At 55.5% G+C, this 20,725-nt stretch overlaps 2 protein-coding genes across 5 annotated transcripts in view; both read right to left on the bottom strand.

Annotated features, from left to right (window-relative positions):
• ITPK1 (inositol-tetrakisphosphate 1-kinase) overlaps positions 1 to 20,725 on the bottom strand; it is a 133,303-nt gene that overhangs the window by 54,407 nt on the left and 58,171 nt on the right. The gene's annotated exons all lie outside the window — the stretch shown is intronic.
• The window catches only part of LGMN (legumain), a 254,837-nt gene that overhangs the window by 214,097 nt on the left and 20,015 nt on the right, over positions 1 to 20,725 (bottom strand). The gene's annotated exons all lie outside the window — the stretch shown is intronic.

The raw sequence follows: 20,725 nt of genomic DNA, 5'->3' as shown, positions 1-20,725 counted from the left end.
GTCGGGCTGATCATGACCGAGTGAAGGAGCGCAGGGCTGCCCGTGATCCGTGGGTACTGCCCGCCCTGCTCCCCTGGCGACGCCCTGCTCCCCTGGCACGTGTTTACTGTTTCAAGAGCACAAGGGCCCCCAGGGAGCCAGAGCCGCTGGCTGACAGACAGTCGGCACCACCTGACCCCAAGGCAGGAGCACCTGCCAACAGCCAGGGCAGCCTGCCCCGCCAGATGTCTGCCGCCCTGCACGCGGACACCACCACCTGCAAGGCCAGGCCTTTGGAGGCAGCAGGCGCCAGCACGGCACCTGGCTGACCTCCCGGATGGCCTCGGTAGAAGCCAGATGAGGCACCAACCCCAACCCTGCCCTCAGCCCCACTCCCCCAAGTGGGACTCCCTCCAGGATTCAAGGCTGGCTGTCTCAAAGTCGTTCGTAAAGAAATCACAAGGACAGCTACCAATGATGGCTCTAGGAGGCACCGTGTTACAAACTCGGCGTGCAATCATTTCGTTTTCCAACCACATGATGAGAAGCGATTTCACAGACGGGTGGAGAGCACGGACCTCTGAAACCTGCCTGGGATCTCAGTGAGAAAGCGGGGAGCTGGGACGAAAACAGATCTGAGCCTTCGCTTGTCATCAGTGCCCCCACCCCCGCCCCTACGCCCTGGGAAGCTGTCCTCTGGAGCCACAACCATCTGGCTGCCTTGTCCACCAAGTCCGAGCAATTGGAAGTACCAATGGGAGGTGGGGGGAGGCGGGGGGAGAGACGGGGGGGGGGAGATGGAGAGATGTCTGGGTGTTTGTTAACCGTCCTCATGCCCCCACCGTATTTCTGGCAGCAGCCACAGTCCCTGTGGGCAGGGCAGCCCCTCCCAAAGACCACTGCTATTTCTAGGGCTCCCGTGCCACCCTCCCTCCCTCCCTTCGTCCCTCAGGCCTGGGGTGGTGACAGCTCCCCCTCCCAGGTGCCTCCTGAGACCCTGCCCAGATTTAAACTGTTTCAGTTAAACCTTCACACTGTGCCAGCTCATTCCTGCTGATATCCTTAACTCCTCTTTTTTTACTGTCTGCCAGGAAAGATGTTAAGGGATTTCCCCTATTAAAAAAGAAAATAATGAAGACTCCCCTTCCCACGGCGACTAGCCTGTGTACAAAACAAAACAGAAAGCGGACCAGAGGAGAGGCGACCCCCTCTTCTGGGCTCCCGGGCGGGAGAGAGGTGCTGGTCCTCACAGCAAGCCCAAGGCTGGCGATGACGTTCCCGCCTGCACACACCAGGACACCAGAGCTCAGGAGGAAGAATGACCGTGAAGGCCACGCAGTTGGGAAGTGGCCCAGCTGAGGCCTGGACAAAAGCCAAACAGCAACACCCCTGGGCTCGGGCCCCAGCCGAGCTGCCAGGCATCCTGGGCCTGTGCAAACGCCCAGCTCAGCATCCCCTGGGCCTCAGTTTCTCCTTCAACCAAAACAGGAAATGGCTAGGGCCTTGCTGGTTCTGTCAAAAGAGTCTGTACGACAGTCTTTCCCAGAAAGAAAGCAGAAAGTGAAAGGAGACAGAGAAGTCAGTGGGAGGGCAACGTGGGAAAAGAACAGCCAATTCTCAGAAGGTGCCACAGCCAGAGACCCACTTTTGCTGTACCCGTGGCTCTGCCGAGACCGGCACCACAAATAAGAGGCCAGTATTTTCAACCAAGACAACTACACCCAGAAGAGAACCAGGTCCCAAGAGGGATGCTGGGCTGTGCGCCCCAGAGCCAGTCAGAAACTCCATCCCCTTGAGAACCTCCCGGGTCTCCTGTGCAGCACGAGGGACGGAAATCAGCCCGAGGAGCCAGGGTCCCAGGTGGCAGAGGAGATGCCCTGTCTCATCCTTGCGGGCATCAGCCAGGGCTGTAGACCTGACAACCACGGGCTGTTTGGAAAATAAGCTCTCCGCGTTCCCGGCTGCTCCGCTGAAGGTAAACAGTCGAGTTCTGGACGCCGGCCACCTTCCTTTGTGTATTTTCCGAGCGTTCTTGTGCCAGTATAACCCTTTCACGATACAGCGACCTGGGACACACATCAGGACATCCCTCCCTGCAGTGTCTTTGCTCTAACAGGCTGTCCAGCACGGCTTTACTCAGGTGGCCAGAGAGGCACTGGCTGGGGAGGAGGAGACAGGCTGCTCCCTCAGGAGGGGCCCTCAGAGGACAGGATGTGCAGACGAGGGGACCCTCAGAGGAAGGGGGGTGCCACAGAGGAGAGGACCCTCAGAAGGGGACGCACCTCTGTTTCCAGGCGGGGTGGGCGTCGGGGCTCAGGCAGAAGTGAACTCATTTCCATTGTGTCATTTTGTCTTTCTGACCTCGCTCTGTCCCCACAGAAAACTTTCCAGGGGACTTGTTGTTCTTTTCCACAGAAGGGGTTCGATCGGTCTCCCTCTGTGAGTAACAAGGCTTCTCAGTGAAAGGGCCACCACTGGGGCCGGAGGAGGTCTGCGGGCACCGCGCTTCCAAGTCACGCCATCCTGGGAGGCCAATGCTGGATGCTGCCTGTGCCGCTCAAACCCGGGAAACAAGGGCCCACTGTTCCCTCGGCGGGCGGGCGGCCGGCGAGGCAGCGAGGCGGGCTAGCAGTGGGGGAGGGCTGGGAGGGGATGAAACAAAGGCCTGCCAACCCCAGTGGCTGGAAAGTCACCTCCAACTTCAAACAGGCAACCCAGTCATGACAAGGCAGCGAGGCTCTGGCTCCCCACCTTCCCACCACCTGATCCGTGCCTCGGTTTCCCCATTCATAAAATAAGGATGCGACTATGTTCCCTCTACAACGCTCAGGGCTGTTTAGATGGATTGGAACATGTGTTTATGGATGCGGCACAGGGTGGTGTTCAGCCCATGCAGGCCGTTAGCGCGCCCCGCGCTCCCCACCTCTCAGTGCTCAGGACAACGCTTCTGCTTGCTCGCTCACTTCTTCCACAAGCATTTCCTGGGCACCTGCTGTGTGCCAGGCCCCTGGCCTCTCCTGTCAGGCAGAGAACCCTGGTTCACTCGGGAGCCAGACTCAGGCGAGGGAGACAGCCACATGCAGCTCCATATCCCACAAGGAGACACGGCCTCTGCCTGGAATGTCCCCCTGCCCCCAGAGCCCCTTGTCCACACAGTGAGCTCTTACTTGTTTTCCAAGTCCCAGCTCAAGTCTTCTTCAAACAACTCACCCCTCCCCAAGCAGGATGATTGATGGCTGAATGTGTGCTAATGCAAACCACGCTTTAAAGAAAAACTGAACATGAGACCAGCTAGAAGGGACGTTCCATGGAGCAGGGTGACCCTTTCCTGCTCTGGGAGTTAGAAGCAGACTCCTGGAGGAGCAGGTGTCTAAGCCAAGCCACAGAGGAGGGAGAGGGTGGGGAAGGAAGGTGAGATCCAGGGAGAAGGCAGCTACAGGATACAGAACTTGTCTGCACTAAACACGCCTTCATTTGTCAATTCCAAATGCCTTGGTGCCCCAGGCTACCACCTCTGCAAAAAAGAGCGTGTCCTACAGCACCGATCTCTGACGGGCACCTTGGGAGGGGGGCCCACGACCCCCCCACTCATGCCTCCTCTGCAGGCAGGAAGCAGAGGATCCCACAGAAGCTGCTGAGGCCTAGAGGGCCAGGTGCCTCCCATGACCAGGACTCTGCTGTGTATAAACGAATAAAGATTCAGTATGTTAAGCCAAAACTGGGGGTGGTATATGCACTAGCCGTTAGCCTACCCTATCTAATATAGCCCCCAAGGGGAGAACGTGGGGTGCTGGAGGGGGTTAGGAAGAAATCAAAGACGGGATTCTCAGCTGTATTCCCTGCTCTCCCTTCTCCCCCAAACTTCCCCACGTGCTTCCCTGACATGATCAATAACCAGCTACACATGAAAGAAACAGAAAAGTGCCTCTAGGGCTCACCAGGGAGGCTGGGGACTCAGCAAACCTGGCTCCGACCCCACATGCAGGCTGCTCCTCTGTGGATGCAAAAGGCAATGTGCTATGTGAGCTGGAAGCCATCTGCAGGCCTGAGCAGCCCAAACAGGCTGCATCGGACCTTCCCGCTGAGAAGGCCCCAGTGGAGCCAGCGTGGGAGTCAGGCAGGTGAAGGTCTCCCCTCTCTGGGAACCTGGATGCTGCTGATCCTGACATTAGTGCACAGCTCTCGCACACCTGCTCTGCACTGGGCTCTGTTCTAAACACTTCACACGCATTAACTCATTAAATGCTCACAGCAGCCCGAGACGGGGACCAGGAGAGAGGCCCAGCGGTTAATAACCTGCGAGGTCTCAATGCTCACGCTCACGCTCACGCTCACGCCCACTCCTAGACCTGGCCAAGGAGTCTAGGGGGGAATGCCCTGGGTGGCAGGAGAGTCTTCTGTTCTAGTGGAGCAAAGCCTGCTGGGCTCCTGGGTGAGGGCTGGCACCAGAAAGACCAAGCCATGAATAGAAGCTTTGGTCCCATCCCCCGTTCCCCAGCAAAGGGGGAGGGGCTGAAAGTAAGCTGATTGACGCTCATGCCGAGGTGATGGAGCTTCCATAAAACTCCCAAGGGTGTGGGTCCAGGACTCCTGGGCTGCTGAACCCACGGAGGGGCTGGCAGGTGGCTCGCTCCAGGAGACCATGGGAGCGGTGTTCCTTCCCACACACCTTGCCCAACGCACCTCTCGCACCTGTATGTTCAACTATCCTCTCTCTCATAGCCTTTTACAGTAAGCCGGAAAACAGTACGTGACCTGATTTCTTGAGTTCTATGAGCCACTCTAGCAAGTTAATCATACCAAGGATGGGGTGGTGGGAACCTCCAATTTTCAGCCAACTGGCCAGGAGCACAGGTAACAACCTGGACTTGAGATTGGCACCTGAAGGGAGCAGGGGAGGGGAGGCAGTCGTGTGGGCCTTTTAACCTGTGGGATCAGCTGCTAACTGCAGGTGGGCAGGGTCAGAACCGAGTTGCCCTGCAGGACACCCGGCTGGTGCTGCAGAACTGCTTGGTCTGACACCTCCTGGTGTCAGCGGGATTGAATGTGTAAAAGAGAGTGAGGGAGAAACACAGGCGTGCGTCTTTCCTACTTAATAGTGCACTCGATAAACGTCAGCTATTCTGTGTCCCTATTCTTACCATCCACCTTATTACTGACCAGTGGACACTTCCCTGACTTTCTGTCAAGAGCTCAAGTACAGGCCAGAATTTGAATTTTGCAAAGCTAGGTCACTAACATTACACTCCTCAAAAGTACTTGTTGCTACAATAAAATGTATCGTCGGTGTTAATGATGGGCAACATTTTAAAACTCTGAGTCTGGGCCACATAGGACTCTATTAAGCACCTGGGGTGCAGACGAGGACACGGAGTCACAGAGGTTACGGAGCTCGCCCCGGTCAGAGGGAGTCACAGCTGCACAGGGGCCAGGTCTCTCTCCAGCCACAGCCAGACAATTACCCTCTAAGCCAAAAGGGGTCGCGGGCGCCGGGAGCTCTCTTTCCATCCCTTCTCCCTCAATTCACACCCGCAGAGGGGTGTGTGTTCAGCTGTGACTTCAGTGGCAGTCACCAGATCAAAAGTGTTGCCTCAACCAAGGTCCAGACAAAATGCCCAGATGAAAGGCGAGGGCGTAGGTCTGACTGATTCCTTCGCACTCTCTCAGGATCTGAGGATGGGACAGGACTGCCACCTCCAATGTTTAAAGGCCCCATCAAGCAGAAGCTGGCCTCTTGAAAAGTCGGGTCTGGTGCCTCATGGACAGACTTCAAAAGGGAGCGTGGCCTGGGAGGATGTGGCACCGGTCGTGTGTTTCAGAGCGGCTGGCTGCGAGCGCCAGCTCGGGGAGAGGGGGCCGGAGGCTGTTCCCTGGCGGGAGCCGCTCACATGCCCAATGGACTTCAAGGTGGGCCTCAGAGAGGTCAGGAGCTGAAGGGTCACAGGAGGCTGGCGCCCAGCAGCCTCTGGCCCAGGCTGGGGAGGGAAAGCTGCGGCCTTTGCTCCCTCACCCAATTCCCCAATTTCTCAGTAGCTGGTTTCTAATTACTGGGGTAAGGAGAGTAAACAGCAATCTGGCTAAGGCACAAGCGTGGATAACCTTCCTCCCCTAGAAGATGAGGGCCCAGTCGACGAAATGGCCTCATGATGAGGCACCTTGCAGCTCCAGAGTTCTGGCAATTTGCAAGCTGACTTTATTTCTAGAGCCAGAAAAGTTATACCTGCTCAGCAGGCCCGGCTCCTGAAGAACAGGATTCAAATTCTCAGGAGCTAAGAAAACCCTGGGCTGCATCCAATCCTGGGGAGCCAGGTTCAAGAGTAGATTAAAAGGAGAGCCCAGCTGGTGTGGATCAATAATTGAGCGTCAATCTATGAACCCGGAGGTCACAGTTCGATTCTGGATCCGGTTGCAGGCTCGATCCCCAATAAGGGGCAAGAGGCAGCTGGTCAATGATTCTCTCTCATCATTGATATTTCTCTCTCTCCCTCCTCCTTCCTCTCTAAAATCAATAATATATATATATATATATATATATTTTTTTTTTTTTTTTTTTTTTTTTTTTTTTTTTTTAAAGAATAGGGCCACGCCCTTTGACCCAGCAAGCCCTGGCCTGAGAAAAAAAAATCAGCAGGCAAACACCACTCCTGGCCCAGAAAGATTCACTGAGGACAATCCACAAGAGAAGAGACACAGAATGCGTGCCCCCAGACGGGGCTGGCTGAGTAATGACGGGCACACCCACACCGAGGACATTAAAGGGCTGCTGGGATGACAAGGAAGAAGTCCAGCAGAGACAAGTGTGGTGTGTGTACCACAACCACGTGGAACCACGTTTGCTGTGGGTGACGCTGGAGAGGATTCTGGGCACAGTAGTCACTATGGGCAAGCAGCGCCTTTCAGGACACAGGGCAGGACTGCTCCTCCTGATTCCCTTGTCAGTGGGTGTCATCACATGACCACTTCTGTGATGAGCTGTGAGAAACAGTGAAACAGGTCACTTCCGGGGCAGAGCATCGACCTACAAGTGCAGGGTCTCCAGAGCCCTCTGGCACGGGACTGGGGACATTCAAGAGGGAGGCCACTCAGTGAGGCCCTCTGGGCATGTGGCATGAGACCTAACAGCACACAGTTCTCATCTACTATGACTTGGGGGTTGTTTGTTAACAGCACAACATAGCCCAGCCTCCCTAATAGTGTCCCTGAAGGTTTTCCTTCGTCCATGTGTTTAAACAATGGAAGCGAAGGGAGATGGGGGAGAAAGTATATGACAGCAGATGGGCTTCATCAGGTAACTAACCAGGTAAGGCTGGGCTTTCATTAGGATTTTTTTTAAGTTATACTTTAGTACCTGGGTGAAATATGACAACAGGGATTATCCTGTAAGGGGAAGATTACGTGTCCAATCCCTTAAGATCAGAAAGCAGAAACCTTGAACAGAGAGCCACACCATCAACGTGGCTGCTCCCCAGCACCCCAAGAAAGCCCACCCCTAACTCTACCAGATGAGTCCCTGGACCCTGTGTGGCTTGGCCACGTGGGCTACTTCCAACCAGTTACTGTTCACAGCGGTGCCTGCAGGCCGGACCGTGAGTGCTGGGAACAAACCCTCCTGCTATGTGCCAGGCTCCGGTCTGGTCCTGTCCTCAGGGGAAAAGACAAACCACAGGCTCGGAAAAAATGAGAAGAAAAGGAACATGGCAACGACCGGCAGATCTAGACCCACGTGGAGGAGAGTCAAGGCCACAGAACGCAGGCTGGCTGTCCTGTGCGCATTAACGTCCTGCCCCCAGGCCCGAGGAAGCCCACCGAGTCCTGCCTTCAGCCGTCTCCTCTCCCTGGGCCAATCCTCCTCTTCCCGAGCCACCCCAGGAACAGCACCCGCTCCCGGGCAGAACGGTGCAAAGGGCAGAGCAGTCCCTCACCTCCCTAAGCCTGTTTCCTCACCTGCAGAGTGAGGGCGATGACACATCCTTCCTACAGTCATCACCAGCACACAGCGAGGGGACAGGCACCAGGTCCCACGTGAACGGAGCCACGCATGCTGCACAGACGTCAGCAGTTTGGGTTTTCTTCCTATGGAGCCAGATTCCTAGCGTCACTGTGAGCCTCGCCTGCCCTGTTTGGCTCCGTGCCAGTGTGATCCTAACAGTCACCTCCACCAGGACAGCCAAGATGTGGAGGAAGTCCCCAGGCGCCGTGCTGGGCACATGACATACCCTACTTCACCTAATCCTCATAATGTCCCTGGGAGGCAGCGGCAACGAGGGTTCTAGGAGGCAAAATCGGGGGGCCATGACCGGTGTGGCTCAGTTGGTTGGGGCATCAACCCATGCACCGAAAGGTCTTGGGTCCCATTTCCAGTCAGGGCACATACCCAGGTTGCGGGAGGAATCCCACGTAGGGGTACGAGGGGAGGCAACTGACAGATGTTTCTCTCTCTCTCTCTTTCTCTCTCCCCCCCCCCCTAAAATCAGTGGAAGCATACCCTCCGGTGAGGCATAAAAACAAACAAATAGGGAGGTGTGGGAGGTGGTGGTATAGACAGTAAGCTGGAGAGGCCACCAGACTCCATCAGAACGTGACAGGAACAGAAATAAAGCTTCACTGTGATAAGCCTGTGAGGTATGAGGCTGTTGGTTACAGTGGCTTAGCTTAGCCTGTGCTGAGGAACACACCCAGCCAGGAAACTCTCTGCCCAATGCCAGGCCTCCAGCACTGCGCACAGATGGAGGAAGACAGAGCTGTGGACAGAGCCTGGGCCTTCAGTCAGTGGCCTCCAATCCCTGAGCCTGTTTCCTCATCTGTAAAATGGAGCCACGGCCACCTGCCTCCAGCATCTGACGAGGTGTTGGTAAAGCCTCAGCCCCGCCAGGCCCGCAGCAGGCCCTCCCGCAGTCGTTTCAGGAGCAGGGCACCCGCTCCCTTCCTGTCACAGTTCTCGCTGGACCCTCATCTCCGATGCTACTAGTAACGGCTGCTCGGGTTCCGAGCACCTGGGTCCCCGGCACGATGCTCACTCCCCTGGGGAGTTGCAGAAGAGTTCTCCTTGGCCGGGTACCCTCACCGAGGTCGGCGATCCTGCCCTGTTCCTCCCTGTGACCCATGCAAGGCCTGGCACGGTGCCCAGCTGTGCCAGAAACCAGCAAACATGCACTGAATTCATTCCCCAAAGCTGGAGGCGCAGACATATATCCGCCCACCCACTCGCCCATTCACTCGCCCAGTATTTATTGAGCATTGACACAACGACCTCCCAAGTAAATGTTACTCTCCTTCTCCATTAAGAAAATGAAGGCAGATTAGGTAACTCGGCCAAAGTCACTGCCAGTAAGGGGCAGGCCCAAGGGATTTCTCACCAAACTCTTGCTGCCCCTTCCCCCACAGCCACCACCTCACTGTCTTCACAACTGCCCTCACCCACTCCCAGGCCTACACCGGACCCCCCAGGATCCCAGGCCTGATACACCTATGCTGGGCTCGGAGTGGGAGGACTCCACAGGACCCGCCAGAGAGGCTCCCAGCCAAAGCCTTCTGCAGAAGTTCCAGTCTGTGGGAATGTCACGCAGACCAGGGAACTAACGCCACGCCTCCCTAAGAAAGCAGCATCTGAGCACAGACCTGGAGGACCCCGATCAACCGTCCTGGGAAGGAGAAATGCCAGCGAGGGGCCCCGTGCAGAGGCCGCATTTAGTGGGTCTCGCTTGCACGAGGGGGACACGGGGATGGTCAGGTTGTGCAGAGCCTCCAAGGGCCGCATCCGAAGTTGGGAGGTCCCCAGCCCTGGAGGGCTCGGCGGGAGTGACGCTGCCCTTCCCTCTGAAGAGACCGCTCTGGAAGCTAACACATGTGCGGCGTCAGCACCCTGCCTCGTCCCTGCTGGAGCACTTAGCACCCAGCAGTTGTCATTTTTATGGCCCACAGAACAGGGGGTCAGGTAAGAACGTCAATGGATGGCGCTTTGAAGAGTAGGGGACCTTGAGTCAGGGGCCTGGCACTGGCGCCCTGTGATGCGAGGCCATCATTTTTCTTGTCTGTAACCTGGGGGTCGGTCTAATTTTCAACAAGGACTACAGACCCCTCTGAGGCCCCCGTCTGGCGCCGAGAGCTCCTGGTATGAGAACAGAGCCCACCCGCCGCGGGGACGCCCACGTCACGTCTCGAACAGCTTCCTTCTCCCCTGCTCCCCCCAGATCCTGGCCTAGGATGTTTTCTTCTGCTGACAACGGAAAACACATCTCAGTGTTTCCTTTATCCATGTTGCTCCCAGACAGGCAACTGGCGGCCCAGGGGACAAGTGCTGAGAATTCTCCACGCCAAAAATACACGCTCTTTGTGCCGCCTCTTTAACAATAAGGAAGGGAAACTTGTGAGTCAAATGTCTCCTAAGCCTGCAGGGATTAATGGTTAAGCCCCAAAGAATACTCTTTCTATATTCATTTCTTTCCAGTCCAAAGACAGCATTCCTTCGGGCAGTTTCCAAACGGGCATTTGATACAGAGCTAATGAAGGAATTCTTTACAACATCAAACACATTCCGGGAAAAAGAAGGACTCAAAACCCCTTGGAAGGCACTGGACTGAGTCAGGTGAATAGGCGTGTTCAGGGCAGGGCTTCCCGGGTGCTCCACGGCGCTCACGTACACACTGGAGAATGACAACAGCGTTAGACATGGAGGCTGAAGCCCTTCCCACCTCGACTGGGAGAAACCGAGAGGATAATGCCAGGTCACAGAAACTCGGAGACTTGACAGAATCAGCACAGGTGGCCCGAGAAAAGGCGTGTGACCCACTTTTGCCTGCCATTAGGAGGAAGTCCCAGCTATCACGTGCCCGCCACCTGGAAGGGGCAGCCTGATGGCCTGGATATCGTCGGGTTAGCGGCATCCTGGAGCGGCGCATGGTGCCGTTGGCCAGCTGCTGAGACTTGTGATGGGGAAACCATATTCTGTGGACTGTAATGCACCCCACGCCTCCGAGCAGCTGCCTTTAAGCTCAGCTTTTAAGCCAGGTCAGCGGGTGACAATGGCAAGATAGTTCATGTACCCTGTGAAGCCAGGCCCTCTCTTGGGGGGTCAGGAGGGCCCTGGGCCTTCTGCTAAACCTGGTCAGTTTCCTGACACTAGGGCAGCAGCTGCTCAGAAGCCTCGACACAGAGACGCCCAGGAGACTCAGAGCGAAAGCAGATCCGTGAAAGCACCGCCTGGCGCGTGAGAGGCGCTGCATCCGAAAGCGGGCGGCGGAGTGAAACCAGGCGTGGGTTTTTCCCAGGGTCTACAAATTACATCAGCAGATTCAAATGTGCTGTCTCCGACTCTTCTGGGGCCTGTGACTAAGCTTAATGCGTGTACCACTGCAATCCTGTAGGTGAAGGGGACCAGGTCAAGGGAGGTTTCCTGAAGTGGGTGACGTCAAGTTTAAACTCACTGTCCTTAGCACTCGCACCTCAGAGGAACACAAAGAAGCAGCCATGTCCTGACTGTGTGGCTCAGTTGGTTGGCGCGTCGTCCTGAGCACCGAGGGGTTACCAGTTCGATTCCCAGGTTGCGGGCTCAATCCCAGTGGGTGGCATGCAGGAAGCAGCTGATAGATGTTGTTTCGGCATCAACGTTTCTCTCTCTCTCCCTCCCTCCCTTTCCCTTTCGCTAAAAGTCAATTTTACAAAATCTTTAAGCAGCGGCCATTGTGTCAGCTGGCAGGGCGACCTTGCCTAGATAGTTACCTTCTGTCATCTCAGCAGGAACCTTGATAATGTCCCATGGCAGTGGCCAACCTTACTCTGCCCCATCGAACATCCCCAGCACCTCCTTTGGGCCAGGCTCAGTGCTGGGCCCAGGCATAAGAACCAGGGCTGGACACAGAGAGAAACTAACCAGTAATCAGTGACCACTGGGGGCAGGGCAGGGGTCCACATGTAAAGAGGCTGAGTCAGACCAGAGGCGGGAGCCTGCCAGGACAGGAGAGTGGCGGAGGAAACGCTGGGAGAGGGGCACAGAGGTCCCAGGGGCCTCAGGAGCCAGGGTGGGTTTGTGATGGGAGAATGGCTCAGTGTGTGTAACAGGATGGGACCAGGGCACCAGAGGGGGTAAACAGAAAGTTCTAGAACCAGGGCAGTAATGGCGTAGGTGAGGGAAGCAGCAGATATACAGCAAGAGTGGCAGGGGCCAAGGATGGGAGGGCTACACACACAGGACAGAATCCCATCAGGGGTGTAGGTGGGGGTGCTCCAAAGCCGGGAATGGGGAGAAGAGAGCCCGAAGGCAGGCTCACGTTCTCCCTAACCAGAGCCAACACCTTCCCCCAAGGGCCCCCTCAGCATCCTGCCCCAGCACAGTCCCCAAAGGCTGGCTGATTTAGGAGGTAGTTTCCCCTCACATAGGCGCTTGTAATAACCAGTGGTTCCTATGGCAACCACCCCTCCCTCTCTGCAGGAGGGGAAGATTGGAAAGCCCACCCCAACCAAAGGCAAGCCACTGGGTTTCCTGGAATGGAGAGGCCCTCCTTGCTTCTGACCCAGAAAACTCCTTCCCTCTGGGGACCCTACAGGTCTCCTCCGAAGGTGACTCCAGTCCTCTGCCCAGTTCCGCCTCTACTCATTTGTTTCTAGAACCTCCCACAGGAACTGAAATGGGAGGTGAGCTCTGCCACAGCTCTGACCGGCTTGGGTTGGGAGGATCTGTCTGCTGTGCTTCCCCCGTCAGAAGGCAGGGAGTGTCCTCGTCACCTGGGTACCCGAGACCTTGAACCTGTGTGAGGCGGGGACTCCGCGAATGTCTGTGGCTGGGTCCAGTCAGAAGCTGAGGTAAGAACTGCAAAGGTGAACTCAGTGAGGGCAGAGGGGCACTGGCATGGTTTGGGCCCACAGGGCCAATGCCAGCGCCCGGGGCCCACGCCTGCACACCTTCCCCTTGGGCCCAGGCCTGAGGGGTTCCCTCCACCTCGATGTCCCGCCCTCCCACGGTTCCCCTCACCTCTCCAGCCTGACAGCCCATGGCAGCCTTCTCCTCCCCACCCCCTTCCAAGCAGCACTGATGGCTCGCACTCCGAGCACCCACCGCCTACAGGCCAGCCCCTGGCAAGCGCACCTCTCCTGGCTCCTCCCTCTCTCCATGGGCCTTGCTGTCTCCCAGGGCAACAGTGCCCTGTCCTCCTGCTCACCGTCCCCTTTCAAACAAACACCTCGACTCTGCTGCTGATGGTCTCTAGGATCCTGGTCACCCCACTTCTCAGTCATTCATTCGAGGCACAGACACCAAGCCTCGTGTGTACCTACGCCCCCCTCCCCCAGGCGAAGGGGAGGCCCTCTGCAGGCAGACAGTCACGTGGAATGAGGCAAGGAGAACAGAATGGCCCAGAGGTCTGGGTCAGGAAGTCGACTAGACCAGTGGCTGGTCAGCTGGGCCGTGAAGACGGTGGTGTGCTGTCTGCAAACATTTACCAGGACATCCCCAATGAACCTCGCAGACCACACACTGCGGAGCTTCTGCCTCTTGAGTCCAGGGGGAGGTGGGAGGTCAGCAGATGGCCTAAGAGGCAGGGTTACCTTGGAAACAAGGTTTGAAGAGCAGGACTGCTGGAAGGGGGGTGATTCAGGGCAGCAAAAACCCGCATGGCTGGTCCCCCGTTGACCATTGAAAGCATGGCCTACAGGGCACTGCTGACCATGGACTGGTGCCCTGGCAGCACCTCCCCACATTTCAGCACCTGGGGAGAGCAGAGCCAGGATTCAACCCACCCGGGGCGGCCTGGGGCCTGAAAGCCAGGACTCTGCGTGTGGCTGACCAGGGTTCCATAAAGGTCTGAGGCCCAGGCTTTGGACCGTGGGCCTGGACAGTCCAGACAAGACTTGGCAGGAGGGGTATGTGTGTTGCCAGGTGGCCCCTCCCCAGCCTGACTTGAGCACCCCGATGAGTCATGCACGCTCCTCTTATTCCTAAGGCGCATCCTCAGCGAGGATGGGAACAGGCGGGAGGGTGTTCATCAAGGCCACTCTTCCCCAAGACACATGGGCTTGGCAAAAAGTGTCCATTGTGTGGTCGGCGAACCCTGCCCCCTCCCCAAGGAGCCTGGCAACCAGGAGGGCCAGGGAGAGAGGACAGCCAGATGAACGCTGTCCCTGTCGTCCTGGGCACTCTCCTGAGGCCCGCAGGGGTACAGGGGGCTGAAATGGTCAAAGGACACAGGGTCAAGGCCATGATGGTCAGCCTCTGTGTCAGCATGAGAAACACTGCAAATGTCTTGTTGAGGTTTAAGATAAAACCAAAGACACCGAGAGAACAAGCAGAACTGTGACTTAAGGCCCTCGATATACATAGTGGATTTCACGTCCTGACATCTCCAGCAATGAATGAGTGTGGCTCCCTCTGAGCATTAGTGGAGACCCATGGATCATGGGGTCCTCCAGGGCCTCGTTCTGCCTGCTAGTAGCACCTCCCCACTGCTCCCCACAAGTCTCGGCAGCTCTCTGAACCCCCACCCTCGGGGAGGGGAGGAGTAGGACTCACTGGTGTCAGTCCCCAGGCCAGGAGGGGGGGGGTCTCCCAATCTAGCTGCGATAATTACTTTCCAAGGCACAGACCCAGCGCCCAGGAACACTGACCCTATTCTCTCAGCTCCGGGATCACGACCAAAACCACGCGCTGCCTCCTCTCCCACTCATCTCAATACCCAGGCAGGGGGGTGAGGAGGGGGTAGGACGTGGGAAATGCTAAGAAAAATCTTGCAGAAACAGAGAGAGGAGGGGTCGGAAGAGACTGGCAGCTGCCACAGGAAAGGTGTCCATGAAGGAAGAATAAGGACCCCCCTGGAGGGGGTGCAGCCCCCAGACACAGTGCCCTGTGGCCGCTGGAGAGCTGGGTGGACCACAGAACAGCCTCCCTGCAGCGAGGACCCTGCTGTCCCCCCACCCCTACCCCACCCCCTCGACAGTGCTCCTTTCTTCTCGGACACTGACCCACTTGTCAGGGCTGTTCTGAGACAAGGCTGGCCTGAGGGCTGTTCCCTGCTCCCTGGGTGAACTCCTATTCAGGGGCATGGCCAGCGGGGGCAACCCCAATCCCTGGGGAGCCACACAGGAACCCCCTGACCTGAGCAAGCCTCCCTGACATTCCCCTGACCCCAGGACAAAGCCCCTTCTGGGCCCCTCCCATGGTCACCAGGAAGGAGAGCACATCCTCACGTCCTCACGTCCTCACGGAGGAGGTCAGATCCCAGCTGCCTGCTTTGCCAAGGGAGGGGAGGGGGTTCTGCCTGGCCATGGGTCAGACATGGCCATGGGTCAAATTCACACTAACTTCTAACAAAATTTCAAACTTTAATAAGGATTGTTAGATAGTTCCAAAAACATGACGGACGGGTCTCACTGTTGGAATGAAGTGGCTACCACAGGTGAAGGCCAGCCAGGCTTCCATCGACCTCCAGATCTTCCCCCAGGTCAGAGCAGCCTGACTGCACAGCCAGCTGCGGGCTCCCCATCACCAAGGGGAGCCGGGCCTGGAATCAAGAACATCCGACTGAAGACTGTGAGGCTGGGACAAAAACCCGGCTTCCAGACGGTGCAGTCTGAGAGCCCAAGACACAGCAAGATTCCACTTGACGCCCTGTGAACGCCGAGTGGGACACGGGTTGCCTCTGCTCACCAGGAGCTCAGGCCTAGTGTCCCACAGTGGAGACAGTGACAACCAGGCAGGCGGGAAAGACACCAGATGTGGTTATAAAGTAATGAGGCTTTAAAAAACCCTGATCAGACTAACACCTGCTCATTCATTGTGAGAGATGGATGCTTAAACTCTTCCCGGATCACAGAGAGCCAATAATATGTTGCTGGACATAACCTCCAGTGTTGATATATTTTTCCCAAAATTGGAACCATACTAAACAGGTGTGGATCCTCCTTTTTCATTAAATATGCTATAATGAACGTTTTCCTATAGCACTGTAGATTCTTCTAAGCCACTGTCATTGAAAGATCAATAAAGCATAATTCATTTAACCAACTCCCTACCATTTAACATTTGATTGTTTCTAATTGTACAATAACATAAAAAAGGCATTAAATTGCATCCTCTATACTCTTTTTTAAAGGGGAAAGAAGCCCACTGGTGTGGCTCAGCTGGTTGAGTGCCATCCCATGCACCAGGATGTCGCTGGTTCGATTCCTGGTCAGGGCACATGCCTGGGTTGCAGGCTCGATCCCCAGTAGGGGGAGTGGAGGAAGCAGAAAATCAATGTTTCTCACATCGATGTTTCTTTCTTTCTCTCCCTCTGCCTTCCCCTCTCTGAAATAAAAAACATATTAGAAAATAAAAATTAAAAAACTAGAAAGGAAAGAAGAGGGGGGATAAATGGTGACAGAAGGAGACTCGACTTTGGGTGGTAAAAACACAATACAGTATACAGGTGATATATTGTAAAACTGTACAATTGAAACCTATATAATATTATTAACCAATGTCAACTCAATAAATTCAATAAAAAATAAAAATAAAAGGGAAAGAAGAGTAGAATCTGTTTAAACCTGAAAAGTTATTTTTCTGAAGACAAAGAGGAAAGTTCCAAACAACTACCTAAAAACGCATTTAGTGGAAAGCCTAATTTCCTGGTGCTGACAGAAAATAAGATGTTCAATAACTATTTCCAAAAACCTGTGACCGAGTTCTTGCTCAATTCCTCTCTGAAACCCCAACATGTAGCCAACTCACGAAAGCATTGGCTTGAGGCTGTGGTCTCACCTGTTTTGAGGGTGTTGATCAAACCCTCTGACCACAGACAGGCTGGGACCAGGACCAGGGCTGAGCCGGGCCCTCTTCTAACTTGAAGAGAAGTTCTGAAACTCGGCCTGTGCTCTGTCTGCATTTCTGGGGGAACTGGGGCTTGTGGATGACCCAGGCTCTGGCTTCAGGATGCTGGGTTGGGGCTCAGGAACAGAGGGACATGCTAATGGCCAGAGAAAGGGAGAGAAGCCACAAAGAAAAGAAGATTGAAGTTTCAAAACCTATGCCGATATTGACTTGAAGTCCAAATCCTTTTTTGCCCAGCTACTGCCAGGATAAGAAAACCAGGCTGCCCACCAAGGCTCACACCTTGAGGACAAAGTCCTAGAAATTTCTTAGCAGTGCCACAAAATATGGCCCCGGGTTGGCCACAGGTGGGCTCACAGCCACAGATGTAAAGCCGGGGCTCAGAGAGGGAAAACGACTGGCCGGCAGTCACACAGCTGAGGGAGGCCAGGACTCAAATGCACCTCTGTGTGTGGAGAAGAGAGTAAGGGTTCCCTGGGGGAGGCAGGTGAAAAGGCCAGCCAGGCGGATTTCTGAAGGCAGGAGGAAAAGGAGGAAAGCAACAGATAAATGGGGATAGAAATTGCAAAAGCCCGCCTGCTCTCTGGGGTCATTGCAATAGCACAGGCATGGGTCAACCCACTAACCATTATTTCCTTCGGGGCTATTACCAACAGGAAATTCCATGCGACCCCGTCATGTGGGGAAATGCCATGCTGGGTCCACACTAGCAGGGCAGCCTCGCCCCACCCAGCCTACCCGCCTGCAGGAACAAAGTTCGCCTGTCAGGAATGTGCACCGGGCCTCGGCCAGCCTGGGCCTGGCTGGGAGGAAGCAAATTCTTATCTAAGGCCTGATTAAAGCCAGACTTGATTACCAAGGCTGGAGGTGTTGTAACCAGGTACTTGTTACTGGAGCACATCGGGGTTCTAGAGGTCATGCTCAAGCCACAATCTCTTCTTGACCTGTCAGCAGCAGGCCTGGCGTCCTGCCCAGGGCCCCACAGGGAGCTGCCCCAGCCCTGCCCACACCACGCGCCCCCGGCCACCTGACAGCCCACCCACACCTTTCTGTAACTCTGGTTTCGACTTTGTCCTTGGGACATTCACAGCCTCAAAGTCTGCTTTTCGAGCACCATCCCCCCCTTTCCCCTTCCCCGGAACTCTTTATATATATATATATATATTCTATTGATTTTTTACAGAGAGGAAGGGAGAGGAAATAGAGAGTTAGAAACATCGATGAGAGAGAAACATCGATCAGCTGCCTCCCGCATACCCCCGACTGGGGATGTGCCCGCAACCAAGGTACATGCCCTTGACCGGAATCGAACCTGGGACTCCTCAGTCTGCAGGCCGATGCTCTATCCCAGCCGTGGGCAAACTACGGCCCGTGGGCCAGATCCGGCCCGTTCGGCTGTTCTATCTGGCCCGCGGAGCCGAAAGAGCGGAGGGTTCTCTTACTCTCCCCTCCGCTCCTTCACCAGCAGCAGTGTTAACATGTATTAGTTCACACAAACACTCCATCCATGCTTTTGTTCCGGCCCTCCGGTCCAGTTTAAGAACCCATTGTCGCCCTCGAGTCAAAAAGTTTGCCCACCCCTGCTCTATCCACTGATCACCCCCAACTCTGGGGAGTCTCAGATCCTGGAGGAGTGGTCAGAGCACTGTGAGCTGGAGAGAGGGGTGTGGTCTCCACGTACAGGCCCAGTTGGAGGGGCCTCCTCAAGCACCCAGGTTGGTTAGGAGGAAGCAGCAAGAAAATCCAATGACACTGTGACTGACCGGGGACCATGGCATGCTCCAGGACCGGGACTAGTCTGGCTCTGGAGCGGCGGGGGGGGGGGGGGGGGGGGGGGGGGGGTGGCTGGGGAGTGTGCGGGGAGGGAGAAGGGGCAACCCTGTAAGATGTACCCTAAAGAACCAGAGCCCTGACTTCAGCCCTTTCAGCCTGAAATGAAAACCTGCATCTCAAGTTCTACAAGTACAGTTTTTCAAGATCAAATCAAACCCTCAAGCCTCACTTCTCAGAAATAAGCAGAGAGGCCAGCGACCTTCCTGGGAAAACCGGCAGCCTCCCATGCAACTCCCGCCTGCGCTGCCCGTGCACCGCCTGGCCGGCTGGGACACTGCAGGCTGCAGGTCAGTGCAGCCTTTTGATTCAGCTCCTCTGATGACCCCAAAGAGCACTGCTGCAGACCTCGGGCCTACAGTGCACTTGCCTCCCCCAGCACCACGGCTCTTCAGTGGGGGAAGTTCAGAGGGAAGGAGACGGTGTGCCTACTTGCCTCCTTAAGAGATATTACAGCACTTAGAAGCCAGTTAGAGCCCAGCCAGCGTGGCTCAGTGGTTGAGCATCACCTATGAACCAAGAGGTCACAGTTTGAATCCCAGGCAGGGCACATGCCCAAGTTGCGGGTTCCATGCCCAGTGTGGGGCATGCAGGAGGCAGCTGATCAAAGATTCTCTCTCATCATTGATGTTTCTCTCTTCATCTCTGAAATCAATAAAAAAAAAAAATTTCTTTTTTTAAAAAAGAAGCCAATTATAAACCTTGGTTTATATCCAAATCAAAGAAGTGATAAACAAGAACCAGTAATGAAAATTAAACTGTCTTTTTACTATTTGAAACTCTCTAACTCAGACTTTTTACTGCTTCAGAGCTAATTTCCAAGTCCAGTCTCTAGCCTGGGCGAAACCCAGTCCACCCTGAACCAGAACTGCCAGAGTACCTTTCCTAAAGGCGGTGCTCTCCTCACCCAGAGAAAACCTTCAATGCTCCCCGTTGCTCCTAAGCAAGGACACACTGTCTCCAGCTTGCTGTCCACACCCACTGGCCATGCCTTGCAGTGCAGCTGCTACTCTGGCGGAGCTGGTTCACTCCTGGTCCTGGAAACTGGACCCAGGCCCTCCCTGGGCACACACAGAGCCCTACCCCCCCCCCCCCCCAAGCTCTTTTCTTCTGCAAATGCTCTGTGTGTGGTTTGAAGCACAGCCACACTCCTCCGTCTCAACTCTCACTCACAGCATCTTGATCTCACCTCTCAGGCCCATGTAAGCTCAACTTAAGACATTGCTGTGGGCTGTGCTCAGGGCCTCAGACACACACACACTTGCTTACAGGAAGTCATGTGCAGGGAAGCCACACCATCGTGCAGGTCCCGGGCTAGTTCCACTTTCTATTTTGTAGGGGAGGAAACCGAGGCTCAGAGAACTAGCGCTAGCCCAGGGCCCCGCGATCTGTCCTGGGTCTGTGGCTGAAACCTCCTGTCCCACGTGTCCCCCATGTGCTCTAGATAGAAGAAAACCCTGAACCATGTCCTGGCCGCGACAGAGATAAGGCCAGCACACAGGAAATGGTGAGCCACTGGGTCGATTCATGCTCAGAGGCGCCCAGGCTCTGGGCTTCAGGACCCACGGGGAAGGGCCAGGATGGGAGGGACGGCACAATGGACTGGAGTGGGGTGGGGAGGGGAACAGTGCAAACAAAACAATCTCCAAATGAGTGGTCACCTGGAAAGCAAGGGGCAGAATCAGAGAATTGGTATTTTTCCATTTCTCTAAGGACTGAAAAGGCCAACGAGCTTTCTGCCACCATGACAATTATTACTCCTCCCACAGCAGCTGAGGCTCTCCAAGGAGCAAGCCGTACAGATCGCGCATTATCCTCCAAGCTCGGTTACTAAATAACCTGCCCAGGCTGCGTCCCCACATCAGTAGCTCTTGTCAATGGGACCGCCTGAAGCTTAAATGGGCAAGGGCGGTATGTGCCTCCTGGCGTCAAGTCCATTGTCAGCCTCGGCCCAGGGTGAGCAGCGAGCAGGGCAATCACAAAGGCCTCTGCGCTGTGGCTGCCTTTCTTCCTCCATCCACCTCCCAACTGAACCATCGGCCCTTCCCCAGCACCGAAGAATGAGTGGGGAAGGGGGCGCTGAGCTGGGAAGAATCATAAACCGAAAAGTCGGGGCCTTGC

The sequence above is a fragment of the Myotis daubentonii genome, chromosome 1 (genome assembly GCF_963259705.1).
Source record: "Myotis daubentonii chromosome 1, mMyoDau2.1, whole genome shotgun sequence".
NCBI lineage: Eukaryota > Metazoa > Chordata > Mammalia > Chiroptera > Vespertilionidae > Myotis > Myotis daubentonii.
The sequence above is the reverse complement of the archived record's forward strand: the minus strand, read 5'-3'. Positions and strand labels throughout refer to the sequence as shown.